Raw genomic sequence first — 12,083 nt, 5'->3', positions numbered from 1 at the left:
GATATCAAGGACAAGAAGAAAAGCTTCTATAGGTACTATGGTGATAAAAGGAAGACTAGGGAAAACACATGCCCTCTCCAGAAGGAAACGGGAGACCTGGTTACCTGGGACATGGAGAATGCTGAGGTACTCAATGACTTTTTTGCCCCAGTCTTCTCCGGCAAGTGCTCAAGCCACACTGCCCAAGTCGCAGAAGGCAAAGGCAGGGACTGGGGGAATGAAGAACTGCCCACTGCACGAGAAGATCAGGTTCGAGACCATCTAAGGAACCTGAAGGTGAACAAGTCCATGGCACCTGATGAGATGCATCCGTGGGTCCTGAGGGAACTGGCAGATGAAGTTGCTAAGCCACTATCCATCATATCTGAGAAGTCGTGACAGTCCGGTGAAGTTCCCACTGACTGGAAAAGGGGAAACATAACTCCCATTTTTAAAAAGGGAAGAAAGGAAGACCCAGGGAACTACAGGCCAGTCAGTCTCACCTCTGTGCCTGGCAAGACCATGGAGCAGATCCTCCTGGAAACTACACTAAGGCACATGGAAAATAAGGAGGTGATTGGTGACAGCCAGCATGGCTTCACTAAGGGCAAATCGTGCCTGAGAAATTTGGTGGCCTTCTAAAATAGGGTTACAGCATTGGTGGATAAGGGAAGAGCAACTGATGTCATCTATGTGGACTTGTGCAAAGCATTTGATACTGTCCCGCATGACATCCTTGACTCTAAATTGGAGAGACATGGATTTGATGGATGGACCACTCGGTGGATAAGGAATTGACTGGATGGTCACACTCAAAGAGTTGTTGTCAACAGCTCAATGCCCAAGTGGAGACCAGTGACAAGTGGCGTTCCTCAGGTGTCAGTATTGGGACCAGCACTGTTTAACATCTTTGTGGGTGACATGGCCAGCAGGATTGAGCGCACCCTCAGATAATTTGACGACGACACCAAGCTGTGTGGTGCAGTCGACATGCTGGAGGGAAGGGATGCCATCCAGAGGGACCTCAACAAGCTTGAGAGGTGGGCCTGAGCAAACCTCATGAAGTTTAACAAGGCCAAGTACAAGGTCCTGCACGTGGGTTGGGCCAATCCCAAGCACAAATAGAGGCTGGGTGGAGAATGGATTAAGAGCAGCCCGGAGGAGAAGGACTTAGGGGTGTTGGTTGATGAGAAGCTCCACATGACCTGGCAATGTGTGCCTGCAGCCCAGAAAGCCAATTGTATCCTGCGCTGCATCCAAAGCAGCAGGACGAGCAGGTTGAGGGAGGTGATTCTCCCCCTCTACTCCGCTCTTGTGAGACCCTACCTGGAGTACTGCGTTCAGCTCTGGGGCCCCCAACATAAGATGGACATGGACCTGCTGGAGCAAGTCCAGAGGAGGGCCACAAAGATGATCAAAGGGCTGGAGCATCTCTCCTATGAAGACAGGCTGAGAGAGTTGGGGTTGTTCAGCCTGGAGAAGAGAAGGCTCTGGGCAGACCTTATAGCAGCCTTCCAGTACCTGAAGGGGCCTACAAGAAAGCTGGAGAGGGACTTTTTACAAGGGCAGGTAATGATAGGACAAGGGGTAATGGCTTTAAACTGAAAGAAGGTAGATTTAGATTAGATATAAGGAAGAAATTCTTCACTATGAGGGTGGTGAGGCACTGGAAAAGGCTGCGCAAACAAGTTGTGGATGCCCCATCCCTGGAAGTGTTCAACGCCAGGTTGGATGGGGCTGGAACTAAATGACCTTTAAGGCCCCTTCCAACCCAAACCATTCTATGGTTCCATGAATTATTGCTTTTTATTTAATACATGACTATGTAAGAAGGTTTGATGATAGTGCTACAACACAGAGATGGAACACCTGACAGGTCCAAGAGCAGTGAGGCATCCGTAAAAGAGCTGAACTTGCAAATTTTGGCACAGCAAGATTCATTACGCTGCAAATTTTAAATAGGATTTTCACAAACCTTCAGCTTCAGTGATTGGGAGAAAGACATAAGCCAGCCAAAGACAGAAATAAGTCAATGGATGAGTTGTATATATATTTCCACCTGCTGGCAGAAAGTGTTTACACAGCAGTAGTATGCTTTTACAGTGGTTTAAGTCTGGAATAAATCCAATAAATCAGTGGAGTTTTTCTTGGTTAAAAAATGAACACAAAGCAGCATTTATCCTACACTGTCACTGGCACACAAAGATTATTATAGAAAGTCTGCTTTTGATAAGGCTGTATACCTCCAGATCTGGGGCCCTAATATTAGTCTAACTGATGTATAATACATTTTTTTTTGAATTAACAACTGAGTGCTACCAACACACATGGCAGTTTCCCAAAACTGTAAGTAATAAGCTTAAATTACTAAACACAGAAACATATTATGATGGTGTTAATCAGGTCCAATGCTCATCAAAATACATGTTTTTTAGTTGATGTTTATTTGAGATTAAAAGGTGTTCTAAGCTAGGACTCAAAGGAATGAGCTAGTATTCACCATGTACCACTGAATTGCTATAACATGAAACCAACTGTTCTCATTTCTTCAGAACTGATTGTAGCAAAGCATGATAAAATCAATACTACAGTTGGAAGAGGCCCTTTCCAAAGCACTACAGCTATGTCAGAAAAGCCTCCACTGTCTATAAACAGAGAGTGTGAATTAATCTCTGTTCTCCATTACATCAACAAGCAGAGTATTTCCAAGTACAGACACCACACTCCCAACCTCACTTGGGGATTTTTCTGCACTGTGCACTCCAGGCTTTCGTCCGATACCACTTTTAATGCTTCAGATTTATAATCCATCATCAGTGGGTTTTATCAAGTATATTCCCTAAAAGTTCAATGTTCAAGTCCCAAACAGCAGTGTGAGCTAAACATTTCATGGAACAGGAGAAACTGAGTCATCTCTACTGCAGGACTGTTCAAGAGGCATGAAGAGACTAGTTTACTAGTTAGCAGACACTAACATTCTATGCTCCTTTCACAAAACCTTAGTTGAAATGTTGAAGTCTCTGCTTTCTCTCCCTTCTGACCTTGATGACATGTGTGACAAGGCTGTTTTCAAACATATTTCCAAACTCAGCTCCGTAAAAAAACTTCTTGAAAGATATACTATTGCATAAACACATGCTGGAAAGCATCTAGCCTTTGTGCTGCCCCTGTATCTATAAATACCCAGAGAGCGATGTGCAGCTACCAAACCAAATCCAAACTTCCCCCAAGAATGCTGAAAATTTTATCTTTGTCACCAAATAAAGTGTTACATCTTTCTGCCAAAATAACATCCCATACATGCATATAGTAAAACTTGAAAAAAATACCAGCAGATATTTTCACAAATGCCTAGTGCCAAGAGAAGAAATTCTCAACACATGAAGTGCTATGATCCATTACAGCATTATGAATTCAATCTTCTGTCATGGAGCTCATTGAGGTAACTATCAATTCTGATTCTCTACAGCTATCTTAAGAAGAAACACTTCAGGAAAGCAAAAGAATTACCATACAATAGGCTACAATTTAATTAGAAGAAGGAACATGCTGAAGACAATGTCAATGGAAGAATATGCTAATGATCATTTTAATGAGCTAAATATGCCCTCATATCCCCAATCAAAAATGCCTGAGGTCCATCTTTGCATTGGTAGGTAGCAGTTGCAAGAAACAAAAGTCTCCCTTCCTACTGATGTGGGCGATGCTAAAGCTGCAACAATTACTGGAATTCCAGTCAGGAAAGAGAAGAGGAACAAGCGATGCTTTCAGCTTCCGAGACGTATCAGGGCATACTTCCCTCCTGTCTCTGAATGCACTGTTTGAGGGAAACAATCCCTGCCAGAACTCTCATGGGACAATGCATCCCTGCAGTTGTTCAAGTGTAACCCTCCAGATGGAGGGAAAATTCAGCTTCAAATCTAAAAGGCAAAGGTGACTGTTTTATTAGAGTTTAATGCTCTTGACATTACTATGTAGGTATTTTAAGGGCCTATTTCAAAATTTAACAAAGTCATCAGGTTTTTAACAGGAAGACCCTTTATTTAAGTTATACGAGGAAAAAAAAAAGTCTAGCAAAATTCTTACTGACAATTTTCAACAAGTTTCTACTGCAAAGTTGGCAAGTCAGACTTGTTCCATGAACATCCCTGTTGAAGCCAACAGCACCAATTTATAAACCATATATAGCTTAAAAAAAAGAGCAACGTTTAATCAATGCTTACCAGCTTTTTCTAAAGCATAATCTGAAAGTTTACAATGGAAGAATATTGGAATTACAAGAAATCAGAAAAGTAGCAAGAGCCAAATAAAATTGCCTGTCCTGTTTTATAAAGTATACTTTTTAACACCTGAAGGAAGAAACAACAATTAAAAACAGTCACCATGGCAGGGTGCAGCAGCTGAAAAAGGCTGCATTTCAATTGCATCTGTATCAGTTCTGCAATTTAAAGTCAATTAAGAGGATATGTTTCTGAGGGGGGGGCATACTAAAGAGCAGGTATTGTAAGATATTTCTAAGACAATGCTTTATATTTATTGTTTAATTCTTTCAATCATCTAAGTTTCCTTTATCTGCTTGGAAGGGGCTTTAATGGATCTAAATAAAAGGAGAAAATTTGTCTAACATTTATTATGCCTTGCCGATTCTATTAGATGTTGCTGTAAGAAATGTAAATCAAGAGATTGGGTCTTAAAGTTTTATTCACTGTAGTTTTAATAGACCATGCCAATATTACTCCAGCATTGCCAGAGATGTCTCCAAGAACACTGAATGAATACTAAGAAGGGCTACCATGACTCTTGGTATGGAAGTACAGATTAAATCCTAAACTTTTACTCTCCCAGTTGGATCCACGTGGGGAAATTCAGTATGGCTTCAGGAAATATGCCAGCAAAGATATCACAGAGGAGTTACACTGCATGTTTAACCAGAATGGAAACACTCACAGTTAGATCTTAAGGATCGGAAGTTAGTGTTTGTTTTCAATACTAATGTGTGCAAAGATGTATGACTCTTTTTGATAGGTGTACATTAGCATGTTTCCACATGCATATACTGTCTACAGATTATCAGTCTTTTGGGTCTTTTTTCCAGAAAAGCATATAAATTTTGAATACTAATGCATTTTAGATGAAGCAAGTTTTCTCTGAGCCATGAAGTAGAAAGCAAGAAGGCACATAATGAAGTATCATACAGGCCTCACCTACATGAAAGTCCATTTTTAAGGCCAACCTTATCCAGGCAATTCAGTGAAATTCTACTTCAGACAGATAAGTACTTCTGCAAGACATTTTGCTAATAAGCAGGTTATATGTGCCACATCAAGAAATCGATTAACTACACCCTACTAAAAAAAGACTGCCTGTTTTGATAATAGGTATTCCAGTAGCTCTGATGCTCCCTAAAGTGAATCATAATTTATTAAACCCTACCTGATCAAACCATAAAACATTATTTGTAGTAATACAACCTACCTTCTGTTAGTTCATAGGTAGCTGCACAAACAGTGAACTGGAGGAAACAAAACAGCCACAGCCTGCTGCGCCACTGCAAGAGTGCCAGGCTTGCTCTTGCTACTTGTCATCGTTGTTCGGAGGAGACCTAAGCATGTAGGGCAGCCACTTCCAACACCACATGGGCTTGCAACCCGGGCCTCATACAGGGTAACAGAAGGAGTTCAACTCTTCAGCTGCCTGGACCGCATGATCATCAGTAAACCATGCCAGGTCACAAGCAGCACCAAGGCAAATTCCCCACGCTTGCAAACAAGTAACCATTTTTAATTAGGAGTTATAAAGTGATTCCAAATGAGACTATCAGAAATATAAGAAATTAAATCCATGCATATTGTACATAAGAATCCAGCATTCCTTTTTAAATCCACTCAACACCAAAGGCACTAGAATTGTGGATAATAATGAAGGCAAAATTAGGACTCATCAGCAATTCTGGAAGGCTTGTGTGATCGTTAACTAAAGATAATCACATAGAGGTAAATTCTCAGGCATACAACACGAAGTCATCAGACTTAGTTTGTAAACTAATGTCATGCGGAAACAATAGTAAAAGTTCAACTTCAGGATAAATGAACCTGGTGTCAGATAAACCAGATAAAAATAATTTCCAAGAGCTATGTATGAAAAAAATCACTAATTAACATCTACATATAATACACACCACATGGAGGGGAAATTCCTTTCTAAAATTACTTAGCTTAGACTTGTTTATGCTGCAAATGTTTATAAACCAAAATGCTATCTTTGGGTCATTTGAGTATTTGGGTCATATCTTGCACTTCCCAGGTGTGACAAAGAATCTGATCTGCCCAAGACTTAAGTTTATAATAAAATTAACTACACACAATTTTTTAAAAAATAGCTTACTCGCAAGAAATATCAAGTGCATTAAGTAGGAGTTTGATTAATCTATAGCAATCCATCAATTAAACAGCAGTAATTCATCATTCTTGATTGTTCCAGAAAAGATGGTAGAAACCCAAAATAAGCAGACATTAATCTACAAGCAATGAATTAGGGGAAAAAAATAATTACAAGGAAAAACATGTTTATAACAGATAAAAACCACACATTCTGGATGGCTCGTGTCTGAAACCTGGCAGCCTAGAATATGTGTCAAATCAAGTCAACTCCATTTTGCACATTACAATCAAAACTGACCATTTAAATCACACAACCACAGTTCTGGAACTATCTATTTACCATTAATTTCTGAAAAGGCAGTTATTTTTAATGTTTCACAAATCATTTCTGGGCAACCACTGGCTAGAAGCTTTTATGCCAAATTCATTTATAATAGCATCTTCCTAGAGGGGGGGAAAAAAAGTTCTTAAGGAAAGTTGTTGCATAGCCAATACAGTAGCTCACTTTTTGAAATGTTCACCTTTGAAAAAAATAGTTAATCTTTTTCATAAATGACATCCATGAAAACGCCACTAATAATATTATATTAAGCTTTTATTAAGAGTTGAGAACTAATACACAGTTTTGAAAACATTTATTCACAAAACTGCATGCTTTCTCTCTAATCTGGATTCCCTGTTTAGATGACCAGTAATATCTGTGATTGTAGAATTAAGGCCATGTCTGCCATTACTCCAATAAGTATTCAGCCTGCAATTCTCCCTCTTGCCTCGCAAGAAGGCACTCTGTCTGTTCAGACCTGCTCCTGCATACAATATAATAAGACACACTGGATGATATAAGCAAAATAATTTTAGATAACCAATTTTTATGGTGCAATGATTTTCAGAGCTGTAGGTATTAAAAAAAAAAATCAATATGCTGGCATAACAGAAATAGTTAAAACTTCTTTCTCCTACTTAGGAAATACCTTTTTTTCATAATCAAGTAGTACAATAGTTACTTAGTTTTCATGTAACCCTAGCTATAGCAGACTATTATAAGCGTTTTTTGAAAGGAGAGGAAAAGTCTTCACATTCAGACAGCGTAACGTTACTCCCACTGAAAGCCAGAGAAATTCTACTGCTGACCTCAGTGGGAGTAAGAGCAGTTCCAAACGGCTCCAGCTTTTCAGATTTTCCACCAAGATGTCTATTGCAAAAAAATGCAATTCTATTTTATCATAAAAAACCACAAACCAATAACCAATCAAAATAAACCTAAAATTGTTTTATAAGTGAGCAGTCTCAGCCCATGAGTTGCACTTGTAAAGGAACTAACCAGCATTCTTCAGGGCTGACAAGCAATAAATTGAAAGCACCATCATTCTGAAAATGTATGGCACTCCTGATTAAGGGTGACATACTCTTTAAAATGAGTACAGAGCATACCTCACTTCTGAAACAGGCAAATCAGTCTTAGTCATGAACTCTGTAAAAAGTATCTTTGGTAATGATAGCACAATTACTACTGTTTCTTCAGTGTAGAAGGAGCAGGAACATTTTCAAAGTTGTGCATTCCTTTACTTCACAAATATGCTGTGAAATAATAATAGGTTGTTCATGTATCCACAAACAGCATCTCATTTGATTGCCTGCTACTTTTTTCCTAATTTTGAAAAAGTTTGGTAAGAGATAACTCCTAGTTCCTGTCACTTTACTCCCTTTCACCCCTACAATTATTTTCCCTTGCTTTAAATACTACAAATTTCACCTCAGGATGACCGTTACAGTGAAAAATCTCGTAAGAAATCTCCCACCTCTTCTATATTGTTTAGGATATTAAGAAGCACTAACTTGCAGTTTTGCTTGCACTATGTAAACTGCATTCTCATCTTTCACACAAAATTCTACTTTCCCTAAAACAAAGTTAAAAAGAGACTACTAAAAGAAATGAAATCAGAAAATTAAGCCTTTTAAAAGTTTGAATTATTCAATCAATTTTATTAATTTAGCAAGTACAGCTGTCTTCTAGTTTTAGTCATTTAGAAGACCAACTTTTTAAAATCACGTTCCTTTATCCCAACGTAGATGGTTTTTCCTTGTGTAAGAAAACTTCCGCCTGGCTAGTTATCTCAGGAATGACTTCCCAAGTCATCGGCAGTCATACAAACTAATACATTGCTTGGTCTTTGACTATGCCGACTGTACTGTTCTGACAAGGGCCCTTCACTTAAAACCAGTAAGTTAGCAGAAGGGTCAAATGCTGCAGAAAGCCATACATCCCATCACACAAGTAGATAACCACTGAATTTAAACCTGTGTTACATTCACATGGCACAGATTCCTGCACAGAGAGCTCAGAGAACCACCTCAAATGAAGTCTGATAGGGCAACTGAACACAAAACTGAGAGTAGCTGAGAGCAGGCAGTTGGGAGGTGGGAAGCCAGTTCACCTCTTGTCTAAAAGCAGGACAGCAGCAGAACAAAACATTCTGAAAAGGTCCATTTATAAAGTTTTGGAAGTTTTATTACTAGTTACATTATATTAATTCTGCATATAATTATTCATATAGTTACATTATATGTAGAATTATAACTATTCTACATTTTGATTACACAGACGCTTGTTTTTATATGGTGGTTGCTATTCCAAGCAGACTAATTCAAACTCTTGCATATTTTAGCCATACTCAGTTCAATAGTCCTACTGTTTGAGAAAAAGGACACTAAAGACTATTACTATAAAATGAATTTAGTCTTTCATCACTTTATTGTGGCTAAAGAACGACAATTGTGACACTGTCTGGAACAGTAAATAGCAAGAAGGAATAAATTAGTAACAATTCTGCCTTCTGGATTTCATAGATATGAACACGTGTAGTTAATAAAAGAAAAAAATATACGTAAGGAAATTTTGACAACTCTTACCACCCTTTCAGGCGAGTTCTTAGGCCCCTTTCTTTGTTCATAAAGCACAACTCAAAGTTATGGATATCCCTGAAAAACATAAGACACAGGTCAAACTCTGAACAGGAGCTCTGTAACTAATGTGACTAATGGCTTGTTGACCTGAGTAATGGCACAGCTCTATATACAGCTTCACGCCCAAACACTTGCCAAAAACTGCACTGCTATCCCCAGTTCAAACCAGCCAACTCAAGACTTTCATCAGCCTCTAGAGTTCCTACTTCCTGAAATCAAAGTTCATGGTAGAAATTTCTTATCTGGTTTGAATGCTCTAGTATGCAGACAAGTTTCTCCTGAGATATCTGGATCACAAAGTCCAAAAATAAATTTGTTTCAAGTGTACAGTAACAAGATGAAAAACAGCCAAAATGTTTCTCCTTATTATCTCTCTGCTTAAATATATTTTTTCTGCATCATATGCTTTATTTCAATGACCTAACACTTCTTACATACATACAAGAATATTTTCCACAGAAAACATACATACTTGAAGTTACAAGGAAACTGGAGAATTTTTCAAGTCAACATTAACACAAAGGGTTAATTCACAGGGAACACAAACACTGTCTTGGGCTACACTTTGCCAAGTCTTTGTGTTTGTTTATTTTAACTCCAAGAATCATAAATTTCCAACTGTTTTAACCTGCCTTTGCTTCCAAGCTAGAAATTGCATATGCAATCTGATTGCATACATACACTGCAAGCCGGAAGTCGCACCTTCACCTAATGTAGAATGCTAAGAGCTAGCGGCATTGAGTTACAAGAGAGAGGAGGATAAATTTTACTCTGACCTTAAAATCTAAAAAACTTTAGATCCCCAACTCCTCTACAGAATTTCTAAAGTTAAAAAAAAGAAGCAAGATACTTGAATGGTAGTACCATAGAATTCTTGATTATCACTACATATTGGGCAAGACACAGAGGAATATATATATGTATATGCCCAAGTGTAGCTATACCACTACAACACCGAAGCACCACTGGCCTTTGGTCCTTCTACTGCTGGCTAGACTGGATTTGCAGGACAGTCACACTGACATATAGAGTAGCCCCTAACAGCAGTGATTTAAATAATCAATATCACAAATAACTAGGGTTTGTTTTGGGGGTTTGGGGTTGTTTTTTTTTTTTGGTGGGGTTTTTTTGTTTTTGTTTTTTTCACAGTCCTCAGTGAAGAGTGCTCACACAAGGCCCAACCTGAACCCACTCATACCAGTAAAAAATGACTAACACTCGGACCCACAAAAGATGTATGGACACTCAACCGGAAAAATAGCTTTTTATATCAGAGAAACTGATTTTTTTGGGTTTTTTTAAGAGATCTAAAAAATATGAACGAAGCTATCTGCAGACTACTTTCATGAAGGAAGACTTTGGATTTTTTCCCCCCATTCTTGTAAGCCAGTCAGCATTTGGCTGCCTTACAAAAACCATATATTCTCCCTGTGTGTCTTCACCTTCCGTGGTAAACTGTATGTTTCATTTCATAATTTACAAGTTATAAGCCAACACGGTGTCTTAATACAGTAATTCTAGTGACTTTAGGATGACACGATGAAAATTTATCTAATTAGTAAACAGGATGCTTTATTTATCTTCAACTCTGATAAGTAAATGCTTTTAAGTACTGCAGAACAAAGGAGAAACCTCATCACAAACATGAGACATACTAGCAAGTAGAGCACATACACAGAAATTCAGTTTGTCACAAAATAAAATTTAATTAAAAGGGTCATATATTCCAGAGGCAGCACTGAGGGAGATGGTGGAATCATAAGAAATGTGTTGAATCAGTACAAATCCAACCTCAGGCAAGAATTTTACTCAAAAGTTTAATCTTTATTAGCAATTCAGACTTCGCCTGCTGAGCAATTCAATCCAGAGGTCAGAAGCAAAATCTTGCCATTGCTTGCCCTTTTAAAAATTTTTTCCAAAAAATAAAATGAACACACAATTTCCCCTAACCAAAAAGAAATGCAACCAGTGATAACAATCAGAAATAATATTAAACAGACATCAGTGGGGTAATATTACAGATTAAAAAATGCTACTAGTAGCTTGATTAAGTTTTAAAACATTGCAACAAATCCTAAACTGACCCTTCTAAAATTATTTTTTAAATAAGTATGGCAATTCTGTATAAGCCATTCTAAAAGCTTCGACTCTTTAAAAAGAGTAGAAAATTATGGCCTACTTAAAAAATCACCATTAAGAATCTCACCGATTAAGAAAAACAAAAGCTGAATGTCAAGCCGGTTTAATTCATGTTTTCAATATAAATCAAGATGTCACCTGACTTACAAATCGGGGTACTCTGCTACTTATACATGCCTGTAGCACCTAGGAAGATTTCAGGAAGGAATTATAATTATCTATAACTTACATTTACGTATGTTATAACTTTTTCTCTTTTCTGACCAATGTACCTCAAAAAGTATGTTCCACATTCTGATAATTTTCACTTGATCAAAAACTAATCACTATTCAGCATCTGAAGATGCTCACGGGAAGAGAAATTCGAGCATGATACACGCACTGCAAAAAGATCAGACTAGTGCAATTCTTGATGAGAACAATCACCTGCTATTAAAACATATCCCTAACTTTTTGCAATAACATACTTTTAAAATTGCAAGGGCTGTGGACGTAATGTGATTTTGGATATCCTTGTACAGTACAGCTGAGCAAAACACTAGGTAAGTCAAGCAGCAAAGCAAAAGAACAAGATTTCCAGTCTTCACTTATAACCTTGTATAAAAAGTTTAGTCTCCCAAA

At 38.1% G+C, this 12,083-nt stretch overlaps 1 protein-coding gene across 15 annotated transcripts in view; it reads right to left on the bottom strand.

The window, feature by feature from the left end:
• The window catches only part of ARVCF (ARVCF delta catenin family member), a 295,496-nt gene that overhangs the window by 265,014 nt on the left and 18,399 nt on the right, over positions 1-12,083 (bottom strand). For 11 of the 15 annotated variants that reach the window (XM_075516535.1, XM_075516534.1, XM_075516532.1 and 8 more), the window contains one exon: positions 9,270-9,338. The exons of the other annotated variants lie outside the window; for them this stretch is intronic. The gene's annotated coding sequence lies outside the window, so the exon portion shown is untranslated. The remainder of the gene's footprint in view (positions 1-9,269; positions 9,339-12,083) is intronic. 15 annotated transcript variants of the gene reach the window in all.

The sequence above is a fragment of the Mycteria americana genome, chromosome 13 (genome assembly GCF_035582795.1).
Source record: "Mycteria americana isolate JAX WOST 10 ecotype Jacksonville Zoo and Gardens chromosome 13, USCA_MyAme_1.0, whole genome shotgun sequence".
In the NCBI taxonomy this organism is placed as follows: Eukaryota; Metazoa; Chordata; class Aves; order Ciconiiformes; family Ciconiidae; genus Mycteria; species Mycteria americana.
The sequence above is the reverse complement of the archived record's forward strand: the minus strand, read 5'-3'. Positions and strand labels throughout refer to the sequence as shown.